Raw genomic sequence first — 15,106 nt, 5'->3', positions numbered from 1 at the left:
ACAGCTGTCCCACCAGGCAGTTTCCTTTTGCCCTCTCATAAAGAATGATTACAGCTACTATTTTTTGAGCCTGTTAATAATAATACATGAGCCTAATAATAATAATAATTCTTAGGCTCCAAGCAATGGGGTCTCAGGAACTACAGTATTTCTCCAATTGTAGAGGCAATGAAACTCAACCTTTTCCTTTTTTTTCCCCCCTTTTGAAAATACTGCTTGGGAATGAAGTCGGCATCTGGAGGCACACGAGCATATCTGAGGGACAGAAGAGGTGCAGGGGGGAAGGGAGGGATCTGAAAATGAAAGCTGAGGGTGAGGCTTCACATTACAACTGAACCAGGCTAATAGGTCACTGCTGCCGAAAAAGGGGGGGCTCATTTTCACCTTTCTTTCATTCCTTACCTTTCACTGCTGGCAAAACAAATCTCACCCCTCCTTAGCGGCAGCTCTGATACGAGCCTGAACCTGGTGAACAGGTTCAGCTCTCTGTCCCAGGAGAAAACAATTCACTTTTTTTTGGTTTTGGGCAAGTCAGCTTTCCAAAAGCTGAACAAGTTGTATCCACAAGGCAAGAAATACGGCCACAGAGCCAGGAGCAAGGCATGATCACCCCTCTTAGGAGGAGCAAGCGGTTAGATTGGGTCAGCCACAGCAAGAAAATCCATCTTAACGCACATGAAACTGCAGTTTCATCCAGCAAGTATACTGGTCAGCACAAAACAAGTGGCCTAGCTGAAAAGCCTGCAATAGAGGTGTTTGCTAATACTCTTAAAACAGGTAGTTTTACCTATTTACCTAGTTTTACCTGGTGTCCACAGCAGTAGCATTTATGAAGGCAGCCATGCAGAAGAAAAACAACACTAAAACTGAGCAGACCCAAACTAGACAGAAATACAAGATGTACTGCAGGATTTCCAATAATAATTTTCCCTATTTCTAAATTGGACTTTGTTATTATCAAACAAGATGGCTGCCTTCATCACTATGGTAAAGAAATGTCTGTTTTCATTACAAACTTAACAGTTAGTTTCAGGGTGAATTTTTCTTTTCCCATTAGCTTATACATCATCAGATGAACAAAAATTATGCTTTTCCTTTATTAAAAAAAAACCAAGCCCATATTAACTCCACTGTCTTTATTTCTCTCCACCTCCTCTGCTCAATTACTAGAAGCAATTTACAGACAATAAATGTAACTTCACAGCTGCCTGTATGAAGTATTCCCTTCATTTTATAGATGAGGTTACAGGCTATAGAGAAATTAATATCAGCAAGGTCTACTTCAAAGCTGGATAAACAAGAGGAACAGATGCACTCTTAAAGAATACAGATCATGACTGTACTCTCGTAAAACTAGTAATAAAGGATTAAGAATGTTGCCAGTTGGATATAAATTCTTTGAATGTATCTGCTTAAACACAGTAACAAACAAAAGCTTGCTTTGAGGTTTTGCTTGGGTTTATTCTGTTATTATTAGGAACAGCATTATGAGATTTCAGATATACTGCTCACAGACCAAACATGCTGGCTTTACCAGTAAACATTGCTTGACTGCTCACCTCAGGACTCAGAGAGGCTCTCTTCCCAGCTGGTGCATGGTCACCGGGAATCCTCTGCTAGAAACTCTGGATATCATTTTAATCAATACAGATAAGCAAGCCAGGAGAGAGTCCAGTGTTATCTGACATAGCCTCATGGGCTTTGGCAGGGCTAGGAGCAGCAAGAATCAGTGTCTGTTGTTACAGCTGCCAGCCATGACTGTGAAAAAGCATTGGGAGTAGCAACACTAAAGGGGAAAAAAAAAATCCAAAGGTGCAGTTTTGTGCAGGCACGCTTCTGATGATAACTGCTCCTTAAGGCTTCATAAAAATGCACAGCCAACTTGTCTTCTTCCACACATTATCAGAGCTCAGAAACAGCACCTGAGTCTAGTTATCCAATTCAGCAGGCACAGCTTCTCCTAGGAAGCAACCACCACTGGCATGCAGGTACTCCAAAGGCTGAGTCATCTCAACAGGCCCTTCAAGGGAAAAAAATCCTATTAAGAATTGGTGTGCTGGTACTGAAGGCAAAAAGGAGTGTTAATTTTGGCAGTTAATTACACTGTTTCCACTCCATCCATTTTCTACCAAACCTAACACCTGTAGGTTAGTAAATTCACCATGCTCCTCCATCCATCCCCAAGGTCCTTTCTTGACCCTAATCTCCTCTTTACCCAGCAATTGCCCATCATTGCCCCTGTTTCCTTATCCCTGACTAACACAAATTAGTATTTGTAAAATCACAGAGCTTGAAAACCTAATTTAGGACTTAGGCCTTCATTTCCAGCCTGCATACAAATTCCTTCACCTGAGGACAGTTTATAGCACTCCCCCCTCTCCTAAACTCTCCCAAAGGGGTGGACTGAGAAAGAAACCAGTGGCTTAGGTCAAGAATTTTACTTTTGAGACTGGTAGATCTGTTGTGGGGACTGATCCACTGATATTTTTCTAATATAAGAAACGTATAAAATGCCTAGAATTTGATATCTGCTTTTTAATTAAATTGAAATAAGTAAATCACAGCCTGTTGCCATGGAGAATGAACAGACACGGCCTCTTGACTCCAGGGCAGGATCAAGCAGGAGAGGCAGACAAGGCTGTGAAATTAAAAACACCTATTTTAAAGCAAATGGTCTTTAATAATTAGTAAAAAATGTGGCATAGGGAAATAATATAACCATATGGCAGGAAGTGGTTTTCAAGGTGAACTGCAAAGCCGTTTTAAATAAATGAATAAACTGCTGGAGCTGCTGGGTCACCCACAGAATCATATATGCAGGATTAAACGTGATTTGAAAAATACACTTTAAAATAGCAATTAGCTCTTCTTTCACTTTCCTACCTATAGCCTCCATCTGTGTCTGTTCTTATTTCTAAGGACTTGTTTCAAGCAACTAATGCTTGCACCTATTTGCAGTTACCAGAGAGTCATCAGACATTTTCAAAAGCCTTGCAGTTTACCCTGAAGCTAGAACCAAATTTATGGGACATAAAACCTTTTATCTATTACTCAGTGTCATCACACAATGCTGGTCAGGTCATCAGACACTAATAATTGTTCCTGAATCTGTGCATCCTTGTTATGACTTCCATGACAAAGTGACTTTGGAGGGAATTTGCCCTCCACACACCGTGTGCCCAATGCTGTGCTACACCTCTCAAGAAGCACAGCTCAGAGAGAGTCAAAAACTAACTCTGGTTTATCAGTGGGAGGCTGACAGCACATCCACACTTGGCTGGTGGACAAGAGCCTTGCATGCTCCTTTCCCAGTTTGTCTGGAGCACAGGACATCAAAATATTCCACCCCTTTTAAGATACTTCTGCTCAGATCTAAACGGGTTGCAGCAAGGAAACCCCCTCATCACATTTTTGAGCCCAGCCAGGGCAAATCTGAGCGAGACTGTCAAACAACTTCCAGTAAGCATGTGGCCAAAGAGCATCAAATCTGTAACAGCTCAAAATACTTGAAGTAAACTGTACCTGATGACTCAGTTTCAAAAATGTGCTGTACATTCTTTTAAAGGGAAGGGACAGATGAACTAACTTTCACTTCAAACCTCCCATCCACGCTAGAGAACAAGCCAACTTTTCTCCTATTCCATGAAGACACAAGTTATCAGCCACAATCATTTGGTCTTCCACAGCAGTTAATGATCCCCATGAAACAAACTCTCAGGGTCTCAGATCAGACCCTGGTGACACAGATAGCTGCTTACATTAAAAACCAGTCAACAATCTCAACCCTCAGCAGCCCAACTTGAGCAGCTATTGACAAGTTACCTTCTGTTTTCTACCATCACCAAGAAACACCCACAAAGTAAGGAGAGTCGGGACAGAAATCTTGTGAAAATAAGGAGTTGTGGAAAAATGCACAATTAAAATTAGTATTCTCTGTTTTCACAGTTTTGCCCAGTTTTGGAACATTTGCTGCTTTTACTAAAGTCACACTGCTTAAGATGTTTGGTTTCCATTAAAAATAAACTCCAGGTCCAAGTCTGCTTGAAGATAGGCAAAAATTTGCAAATCTGGTTCACCCTGAAGGACACCAATTCCTTAAAAATGCTAGGGTGGGGGCAGCACATGTGGGCTAATTCACAATTCTCAACAGTCAAGGCTAACAGCTGTATCTGCTCAACTTCTTTGCTCATGCACCCCATTTCTTCCCAAACCCTGCAGCAAGAGGAGCTGTGAAACACCTCCGGACACATCAGCTGCACTGGAAGATGCTACACACCCTTGGCGTCCTCACTGCCCAGCACTTTCCCTGGCATACCAGCAGTTTCCTACTGCTTGAACCACATGAACCTAGTCCTGCAACACCACCCAAATGCAACTGGCTTTGCCAGAAACTGTTTCTGCCCTAAGGGACACCTGGCATATAGAGGGCAGCAGGTGGCTTGTGTCTCCTCACTTCATAGTTCTACTTACATTTAATTTTGACTTGAAGTGATTTATATCACTTGAAGTGATATAAAGGCTGGCCAAGCATCTCCCTTTGAAAGGGAACTGCATTTTCTTCTCCATCCACACAAGCCAAGATAGCCACACAGAGGAAGACTCCTTCCCAGGAACACTCCCAGTTGGACAGAGCCAGGGTGTAGGGGTGCCTTCATTAAAACTCAAGCCAGTGGTCACTTGGCATATGAAGGAAGATGCTAACCATGCCCAGGAGAGTTTACTTTCATATCACAGCATACAGGGTCACAAGCCAAAAATAAGTTTTTTAAAAACCAACAACAACAAAAACCAAAACAACAACAAAAAAACAAAACAAAAACAACAAAACCCACTTAAACAACAACGAAAACCAGACAAAAAAACCCCACACCATCCCTCACACTGTCCCCTTCAGCAGCATCACACTGAACCACACACACAATAGAGGGGCCAAGAACCCTGCCCAGGCTGTCCACAGCTCCTCATTCCAATCACCCGTGCCACGGTGCCAGCTCCCTGCAAGCCCCTCCTGCCCCCCCAGCAAACATCCCCAGGACCGCCTTCAGCCACCCACAAACCCTGCCTGACATCTGCGCCCCCGGGACCACTTCAAGCCCCACCAGGCGGGTAGAAGGCTTCCCAACCAAGCAGAGGCTGCAGCCGCCAGCCCTGCTGGGGTGTTTTTCGGCCGGCGGTGCGGCTGCCCGGGCTCCCAGCGGGAGTTTCCAGCCCCGAACCTCGGCGGCTCGAGGAGCGTGTGGCACACGTGCGCCCGCCGCTGTCAACAACTTCCAGCCGCTGTCCCAGCGGGCAAGTCCCGGGGGCGGGGGGCTGCCTGCCGCCCCAGCAGCGACCTGCCTTGGGAAAGGCCGCTCGCAAGCAGGACAGCGCTTTAACAAAAATAAAGATCACCTTAATATTATCCTTAACAGCCAGAAAGGTCACGACGTGGAGGTCCATAAGGGGGGGAGGGGAGGGAGATGGGTAAGGAGAGGGGAAGGAGGGGGGTGGCAACGCACAAACCCCATGGTTTTAACTGTTTGACTGCCGTAAAAAATGAAATAACATGAAGTAAGCGGAGACTTAGGAAACGGACAGACCCCCACGCGCGGGGACTGCCCGGCTGTCCGAGCCCCCACCCGCCCTTCACACGAGGGAAGGCGGCGGAGGGACCCGGGGAGGGAGGGTGTGGAAAGCAAATCACACCCCCAGCAAACGCCGGGGTCCCACACACACACACGCCCCCTCACCGCCGCTTACCTGTGCGGGCCGGCGGCCCTCAGGGTCCCATGGCAGCCCAGCCCCGTCCCGTCCCGCCCCGCCCCGTCCCGCGGCGGGCACAGGAGGTGCCGACCCTTTGTTGCGCGGAAGGGACCGGGAACGGGAGCGGGTCCTGTCAGCTCATGTGACGCGGCGGGCTCGGTCTCCGCTGCCCCTCCTCGCTGCTCTCCCCTGCCCGCCCTCCGCCGGCGCTGAGCGCAGGCCCCGCAGCCGGGAGCGGGTCTCAGGCCCGACTGGCTGCTGGCGGAGCGGCGGCGGCGGCGGGGGAGGAGGAGCCGGCGGCGGGGCGGGCTCGGCGGCGGGGCCGACCGCGGAGGAGGGCGAGGAGGGCTCTGGCCGCGGAGCGGAGCCGAGCCGAGCGCTGCCTGCCTGGAGCGGGAGGCGGCGGGGCCGGGCGGGCGCTGCCCTGCGGGCCGTCCTGCCCCCGCGCCGGAGCCCCGCTCTGGGAGGGGTAACACGGAGCCCCTGCAGGGGACTTGTTCCCCTCCTGAGGCTGCTGGCGCTGCGCTCGGGGCCCTGATGCACAGGCCCGGGCCTGCCGCTGCAGTCAGCAAAGTAAATAAAAACGTAATTATGTGCTTTCCAGTTGAGGCTCGCAACAAAAGAGAGGAAAACCCCTCGTTTTCTCGAGAAGAGATCTGAGAAATAGCAGTACTGGATCAGATCAGCATCCTGCCTTTGAGATTGCTGAACAGGCAAACCTTAGGAGCTGGCTACAAGAAACAGACCATGGCACTGCCCCAGAAGACTATGACCATGACCATCATCCTGTGGCCAGGCACTTACCAATAGCTAGGGTCTTCGTATTTAACAGCTCTCAAAGGATTTTTTAAAAATATATTCAGTATTTTTGGTTTTGAACCATTTGAAATGTTTGTGTCTGCTCCATCATGCAGCAAGCATCCAGCTTTCTTCTCCAGAGAGCATTTAATCATCTCCTTTTGTTTGCCAAACTCTAAGTAGGGGACAGAGAGAGATTGCCTTCCTGCAGGTCTTTAAAACCCCAATATGCCATTTTTCTTCACAATCCAAGACTGAAAAACAAACACCACCAAGCCAGGCCTTGTACAGGAAACATGGGTGAGATTTCTATCAAAAATGCAGACAGCTCAGAAAATCTCAGATTCCCTCATCAAACACAACCACCAATTCAATGAGCAGCTTCCCTGCCATGCCAATATTGCTATTCCATGGGAATCACTTTCCTAGACACCACAGCTGACATTAAAAACAGCACCCCAAAAGCCAGCACATACACGAGAACCTACAGGCCATCAAATTTGCTCTACAAAGCAGATGCAATAAAATCAGCAGCCATTCACAGCACAACAAAAGGCTGCGAGATTCAGTCAGTCCTGCAGATACTGTTACACCTGCTCTGAGGGGAACACCGGTAATCTGCTTTATACAGGAAGGTCACTCTTCCATAAAATAGATACAAGTTTACTACAACAAAGATACGGTAGCAACAACAGCAATTTTGGAAAATAACTTTTCAAGGAATCAAGGTTTATTTGGTGTTTGTCTAATGCTACCAAAATTAACAGGGATTGGCAAAGCCTCTAACTACATTAGCTCTCTGCCAATCTGTTTTTCTGCTTTTTATTTTAGTCTCTGCTGTATGCATTCTCCCCTGCAACCACGTGCTCCTGCTGATGATAATACTCCATGCTAAAATCCACTCATAAAATAATCTCTTAAACTACTGGCTCTGAAAGGGTGTTTTTTCCCACATATCTCTCCTGCTAACCTTCAGGCTCTCCCTTTTGCAACTCATTACAGGAAGCAAATCCACAGATGCAAACATAAGAAATAGAACCAGATACCACTGGAGCATCAAATATGAAATATGTCAGTACCACCTCACAGACAGCATAATCAATGCCCTTCCTCCCATAGCAAATCTGCTGAAATTCTTTGTTCTTGCATGTACTTGTCCCAAATCTCTGCAGTTCATCACTTCATCCAGCACATGAGATACCTCCACAGAAACCATGTGAATGAAACTAAATAATTTCTGTCTTACAACAAGCACATACAGTCAGCCAGCAAAGGACATTAGGAGAGTATTTGTCAGACAGCAACAACATGAACACCTCAATCCTTACCCCAAAGGAGACCAAAATGTTCCCAAAAGGTAAAGCTTGACATTAAAACTTACAATCCCTCGATACTAAAGCTATGGATTTAAGGGAGATGTTGCCTGCCTAGCCTGTTACAGCCTCCCTGCTGACCTCTCCTTTGTCACCAGCACAAACAGCCCTTTTTTGCTAGAGGTGCATGAGAAAACCAGCAGCCTGCCAGTCACTGCTGTTTACACCCCTTTCCTCTTCATAGGTGCTCCTTTTTTTTTTCCTCTCAAGTGGTCCAATTGATTAATATAATTAGATTAAACTAAGAGCAATTGCATTTAACCTGTAGCTAGCTTGAATATTGCTGTTTTCTGTCAGATCTGATAAAAAGACCCTGAGCCCAATAGCTGTTTGCTTTTTCTAGCTCTATCAGTTGATCTAATACAAGATATTACCTTTCACCACAAACCTTGCTTCCCTAGGATCTTTAGACCATCATGGCTACAATACCATTTTAATGTTTTGCCTCAACTGCTTCTTCCATATTCTCTTATCTAGGAAGTAGAATATGAGAAAATGTATTCCCTTCTGTATCACTTACACTGTTTTCATAAACATAATATTCAAGTATCTTCTAGGACTGCATTAGCTGATCTGACTACCTTCTGTCATATGAAGGGGGTTTGTTTTGTTCTCTCCACAGGAAGGAAACAATGCATGGAGCAAAGTTTTGGGTTTGTGATGATTTCGTCCCCTTTCCTCTATTCGTGTTGCTCTGTGTTTTTACCACAGAAAATGAGGACAATGGCAGTTTCTGTGACAGACAGACCTTATTTCCCAAGGAAGCTAATTTCAGACTGTTGTGCCACCCATAGAAACAGTCTCCCGCACAAAGCAACATTTTACTATGTCATTCCCCACCAAAGAAAAGCTAATCCATATTCTTGACATTTGGGACAGAAACTTCCTAAGGCAAGAACAGCATTTTCCTTTCTCCAGAAAAAGAGTTTCAACCTGTGATCCTCAGTATGCGACGTTCAAACAGATTGTGGCAGATTATTAACATACAGGCCAGTGCTCTATATGGTTATAAATAGGAAAATCTGGAAACCAAAAAGAGTAACATGCCTTTTAATTGCACTGAGGCAGATTATCATAGGACAGCCTGGAAGGGAAATGGTGGAGACAGATTATTTCATGCTAAAAAAAGAGAGGGAATTTATTTTACTTACGTGTAAGGAATCACACTGCTGTTCCTCAAAGAGGAACCCTGAATGATCCCACGTGTCTACAAAGGCAGTAGGTACAACATATGAGCTACTGAAAGACAGAAACTGAGGTGAAGAGAGGAATCATCTGTGCTCAAGCACTGAAAGCAGAAATGCCAGAAGACCTCAGGGAGACAGTAGACAGCAGTTTTAATATGTTTTTGCAATGTGATATGGCAGCAAAAAATCATGCAGTTAATTTAATTTGGGGCTGTAAAGGCAGAGACCTCTTCTCAGAGATACAGGCACTAGTCCCATTTTTTAATATAGTAGTGAGACCGCAGCTCGAAGACATGTTTAGTTCTGGACAACGCGGTGCTAGCTACATGTCAACAACTTGGAGGGAAATAAAACAAGAGGAACGTAAAAAGATGGAAGGGATTACAGCTTGTGTAGGTTGGCCAAATAACAACTGTGAAGAGCATCATGGGAATTGCAGGTGAGAACTTCAGGGGTGCAGAAGCACCAGGGAGCAAGACAGAATGTTTAGGGTTGTCCGAGTGAGTATAAATGGTATAAAGTAAATTAAGTAAGAAAACATTAATTTACAAAACTGCAAGATAACATCCCACAGGACCACCCATCACCTGATTCACAGAAGACTATGGAGCAAAGCACACAAGAAACCACTAAAGAAACCTTGACTGCAGGAAAGGATTACATGAGGAAAATGTGCCTTTGGGACCATGTTAATTGCGCACAGACTGGGACATCTGCAGAGCAATAGGCGCCAGCCCAGTATGTGGAAATCTCCCTTCTCCACACCATCGCTGGAGGCACTTGTAGACCAAAATAACCATGTGGGTAACCATAGACAGTCTTGTATTCAGAGGGGATGTGGGCAGGAAGGTCTATTGTCAAAATTTTTCCCTTTTATCACTATGACTTCCTTGAGATGTCACTGGCTCACCATCTGCAAAAAACAGCAGTGATGTTTTAATATACATTCATTTGGATTACACAGACCTTTGAGTAGATGTCCTGGACAGCACTAACCTCTTCCAAGGTCTGTGGCAGATACAGTCATTAATTAGAATGCAAAAAATCTTTACTATTCCATAGTTAGAGGGATGAAACCAAGATAGGATGTAAAAGATGTAACATAGGAAAGCTTGCACCCATAGCACCTTTCCATCACATTGTGCCATCATATTTTCTAGCCTGCCTGTTATACAGAAGAGGAGACCTGACAGTTTAATATGTTGCTTCAAAGCAAGGGCTGATACACCATGTCACTGCTAAGCCCAGATGTGCCACACACTCATTGCTGGGAGGAAGAAAAAACAGGTGGGAAAAAAAGCCCAAACAATTTTATAAATGTTCTGTAGGGAGTCTAAATGTCTTTTTAATTTGGTCTATATTTTTTTAACACCACCCTTTAGGGAGGCATGTTCAGTGATTATTATCAGTTCATCCATACACAAAGGTATAGTCCCCCATAAGTGTTGACCTTAAATTGTCTTTCTCTACATAGAAATGTCATTATCTTCATGAAGGAAACATTTCTGCTTATTTATGTAAATGAAAAACATGGCCTAACACACACAAATATACAGCAAAAATGTACTAATATTTGACATAATCTTGTAAGGAATTGCTGAAGCATATGCTAAAATTAATTCATCACCCCCCCCCCCAGCTTTTCACAAACCTGTGACTACTTCATTTGCACCCTGCTTAATGGTCCATCTTTCTCAGGACAACATATGTTACAAATCTCTGTAATTTCATGCTCTTACCTTGCAGACCATGCTTAAAGAAAAGGAAAAAAATAAGAAAAAAGAAGCATTTTCTCCTTTCTTTTAAATGTAGCTCTTGTCTAAGTGCTCGGACAGGCACTGTCAGCTCTGAAAATTCAAGATTAATCAAGCAATTAAGAATTGATATCTAGTGACTTATCATGACTGGAAATGAGAGATGCTGCGTTCATTTTAGCTCTGCAAGAACCCAAAATAGCTAACCTGATTTTTATGGACAGCAAGATCTTAAATCTTATGGGAAAAACAGTTACAATTCCTTCTATTAAAGTGGTTCCTTCAGAACCCCCATCTGCGTTCTGCACATTCCTTAGCCAAGGGCCAGTCTGTACAGAGGGCCATGCTGAAGAGCTGCATACTTCAGATTCGCACCCTGCCTTTACCTGAATGAGTCTGAAAGTGTAAAGAAATCCCAAGAGAGCCAAGATGAAGTTTTGCTTTTTCTCCCCCATGTGCCAGCACAGGATTGCACGGCACTGCTTGAATAAACAACCCAACTGAGCAGGAATTACATCACTTCAAAACTGTGGTTTCCTTTAAACATTAAAAAGAATGGCAAGCATTTCCATTCAAGTAACTGTCAGCATTATCAGCTCTCCTCACACCTCCTTCTCCAGTATCTAACTGTGATGGTAGGGACTTTCCTGCCTCCTTCCTTGGGAGTGGAGAGCCTTTGCAACTCAGCTGCAGTCATTTGCTTTTCTCTCCATGAGCTCAGGAACTTCTTCAGCAATCAGAAGGACTTCATGGGTTGGATGAGCACATTCACTCAGCACATTCCCTCTGTAAACATTTATTTGGAGAATTATGGCATATATATTTGGACTTTCCGTGGTAATTTGGATCTGATGAGCTTTCCTTATTGTCATAATGATGGATGCCTCTGTAAAAGAGAGGAGTAACTTCTTCTGCAGCTTTGCTACCTCAGCTAGGCAGATGCAGGTCTGAGAAATCAAAAGTGAAAAGCAAAGTGCAGCACAACCCAGTGCTAGTGACTCAGGAAGAAACTTCATTTTCCCCTAAACTATAAGTAGCTCAGTAGCTCTTACTTACCCAGTTACTGACTTCTTCCTGGACAGCCTGATAGAATTAAGAATATACAAACCTGAATTCTGCTCCAAACTTCACCTCTGATGCTCTGTAGTCTTGGAAAAGTCATTTAAGCTCCTGAGTCTCCATTTTTTCCATGCATGAAGCTGAAATGACATACTGAGCCTTGCAAGAACTTCTGAAACCTCTGATTTTAATAGTACTTGTCAGTGCCAAAAGCACCATTATGGGCATTACAGCACTAATTCTCTCACAAGAGAGGGAAGCTCACCGTGTCACAGGTATTTTGGATACAATTATTACCCCTGGAAGTGCTCAGATATCATTGCACAAAATTGTAGGCAGATGAATCTTTCAGATGGGATAGAAACCAGAGGCCCTGACAGGTTATTAAAAGACATAACGTTTTGAAGAAGCCCATATGTTAGCTTTTTCATGTTCACCCTGTTCCAATTTGGATAATTACGTTCTAACTCTTTAAAGCAGGGTGGCTGACCTGCCTGGCCCTACCAGCTGTATATCCAAATCTTCATGTGGCCCAGATTGATACAACACAACCCACATATTTCAAAAAGCTGAAGGAAAAGAGGAGCTCTAGGAGAGGTTCATCAGCTAGTGAGGAAGATTTCCTCCTGGAACAGGAGCCCTCCCCTCCTGCTGAAACAGTCCTTCCCTGAAAATCAGCTTCTCCGTGTCACTTCCCACAGGAACCTGCCTGGTACTGTCAGGGCACCGTCATACTTTGTCCCCAGGCAGCTGCACAGTGGCAGCTCTGTGATGCACAGATGCTGTGAACATTGAGGATTCACACCTCACAACACATTCCAGCAGTTTACAGGCCTAGTTATTAATAGTGAAGGACCTAGTGACATACTAGTTACTAATAGTAATCTGCATTTCCACTTTATCATTAAGAAAGAAAAACATTTCATCCCTCACAGTAAGTGGAGCCTGGCTTGCCCAAGAATTAAGCAAGAGAAGACACTGAAGATTCTCATTCTTCTCTTGGAGATCACTGGTGCTCTCTGAGCTGCTCCTTTTTTCTTTATAAACTCTCAATGATAATTCACTGTGCATTGCACATCTTGACCCCCACAGAATCCCAAAACACAGAAAGAGCAATATCTGAGCCTTCATCAGTTTCCTGACATAGTAAAAAAGAGAAGCAGCATATGGTGCAAATGATTTTTTTTCACCACAGACACACAGTAAATTTTCCCAAACCCAAGATAAGATGCCATTTCCAAATGGTGAAAGAAAGTGGTAGAAATTCCAAGCAGCCCCCAACATCTGTCTAATTTTGCATTTCAGATGCCACTCTGACCCAGTGATGGTGTCAGCAGCTACTCTCCTGTCCCTTGCATGGGCAGTCTTGTGCCAAGACATTGGTACCTGGTGAAGCAATTGCTCCAGATGTCATGGATGCAAAAGAGGGGAGCCTGTCCTGTCCCCATCTCTTCACAGGTGCTGGTGGCACTTGGGCCAAGGTGCAGACCTTTGAGGAGTGTCAGAGTCACCAGCCCCAGGGGCAGCAGACACTCCTGCCTGGGGATGTTCTGCGTGGCTGGAGCTGCCCACCCCTGGGGAGTCTGTGGTCTGAGGGTTCCCAGGGAAGCTGGCGGGGGCATGTGGGCACGCAGGGGACAGGAAAGGGAGCAGAGAGGACCTAGGGCACCATCTGGTGGCTTCACTCACTGCCTTCCCTAAATCCCTGTCTCACGGGGTCATCATATGGCATGGCCAAGGGCTGAAAGAACACCAAGTCTTCCCAAGAGACAACCCAGCTGGAACAAGAGACCCCTGCCCTTGGCCCAGACTTGCACATCTGTAGGCATTCCTGGGTAGGACAGCAGTGTAAACCAGAGCCATGGTAACCATTTTTTTGGGGTGCTTGCAGTCAAGCACTTCCCTTGATAAAGAACCAGCCCCAGCTGGGTATTTAGAGATGATTTGCAGTAGAGACCCCTGAGAAGGCTAAAGAAGAGAAGACAGAAATGATGAAGGAGAACACGTTGGACACATGTTTCACTGGCATTATCCATCACAGTAAGGTCTTGTCTGCAGATAAAGGCAAAATATACTTCGCACTGTTTTATATGACAAACCAGTACCCATGCAAGAGCTTGTCCTCCACAGAAAAAGATCAAATCAACAAACCTCTCAAGTGCACCCTGGTTTCTGCCTTCTCAAATAAGGATTTGCTGTAAAGCATTATGAAGGAGTCCATTTAAAGGGAATAGATGACTTCAGTGTCACCAACACTCAGGACCAAAGGCTCATGTCTGGTGATGAGGGCAAAGGATCCTAGTCCTAACACAGCACCTCCTTTAGAAGAAGGCAGGCAGTGCATTTCCACCTCACACCACTGCTTACTTTGATAACAGGCCTCCACTTCCCTGAAATCCTGTCAATAGAAAAGGATAATTCAATACCTGGGAATCAAACGTTATACCACTACCAGGGAGCCTGCTCTGTGCATAACAGCACTATGCTGGGGGAAGCAAGTGAAGCTGAGGCCCTCAGAGACACAGTTTTTAACAGGAATCCCTTCTTAGCATTCAGTTTAAAGCAAAATGTATAGGGTGATCACAATAAGCCAGTCACTGCTTCTCACATTTGTGGAGCTGGGGAAACTGAGCCATAATTTCCTTTTTTTTTTTTCCCCAATTGCCTAACACTTAGAAATGAATACATTTCCTCTTGCTAGTAGCACTAATTTTTTGCACCTATCCTCATGGGCCACAGGGCCAGGTAAGACAAAAAGACCAAATGACAACAAAAAGATCAAGTGACTGCCTTTTCCCTGAACAAATCTCTGCTACAAAGTAGTTATACCAATAGTATATAAATGATATTTCATAGTCTCTCCTACCTGTGCCTTCAGGCATTTCCTCATACCACCTTGGAGAACCCCATACCATTTGAAAACATCCCTGCTCTCACAGCCTTCTGCTTTATGCTTTTCTCTCTACACAAGCTGTTGCTGCTGTGGCTGCCCATGGTGCATATACTAAGGAAGTGATTTTAGATTGTGACTTCATAGCTTTAAACTTCCTTTTTCTCATGCAGCAGCCTTTTCGCCTTCCTCACAGGGCCAACGCAAAAGCCATTGAAATCAACACAGCAACCCCCACCCTGATTTTGACAAAGTTTGGCACACAGCCCAAATCCTCACATTTGCCAGTGTTTCTTAGGAATT

At 44.9% G+C, this 15,106-nt stretch overlaps 1 protein-coding gene across 2 annotated transcripts in view; it reads right to left on the bottom strand.

Moving 5' to 3' along the window:
• The window catches only part of TCF20 (transcription factor 20), a 128,878-nt gene extending 122,897 nt beyond the window's left edge, over positions 1 to 5,981 (bottom strand). For both annotated transcript variants that reach the window (XM_054272453.1, XM_054272480.1), the window contains exon 1: positions 5,740 to 5,981. The gene's annotated coding sequence lies outside the window, so the exon portion shown is untranslated. The remainder of the gene's footprint in view (positions 1 to 5,739) is intronic.
• Positions 5,982 to 15,106: the final 9,125 nt, after the last annotated feature.

This window comes from Melozone crissalis, unplaced genomic scaffold (genome assembly GCF_028551555.1).
Source record: "Melozone crissalis strain CALT ecotype California unplaced genomic scaffold, PUWL_Pcris_2 ptg000004l_1, whole genome shotgun sequence".
Classification (NCBI taxonomy): Eukaryota; Metazoa; Chordata; class Aves; order Passeriformes; family Passerellidae; genus Melozone; species Melozone crissalis.
Note: the sequence above shows the minus strand (reverse complement) of the source record. Positions and strands in the feature narration are given on the sequence as shown.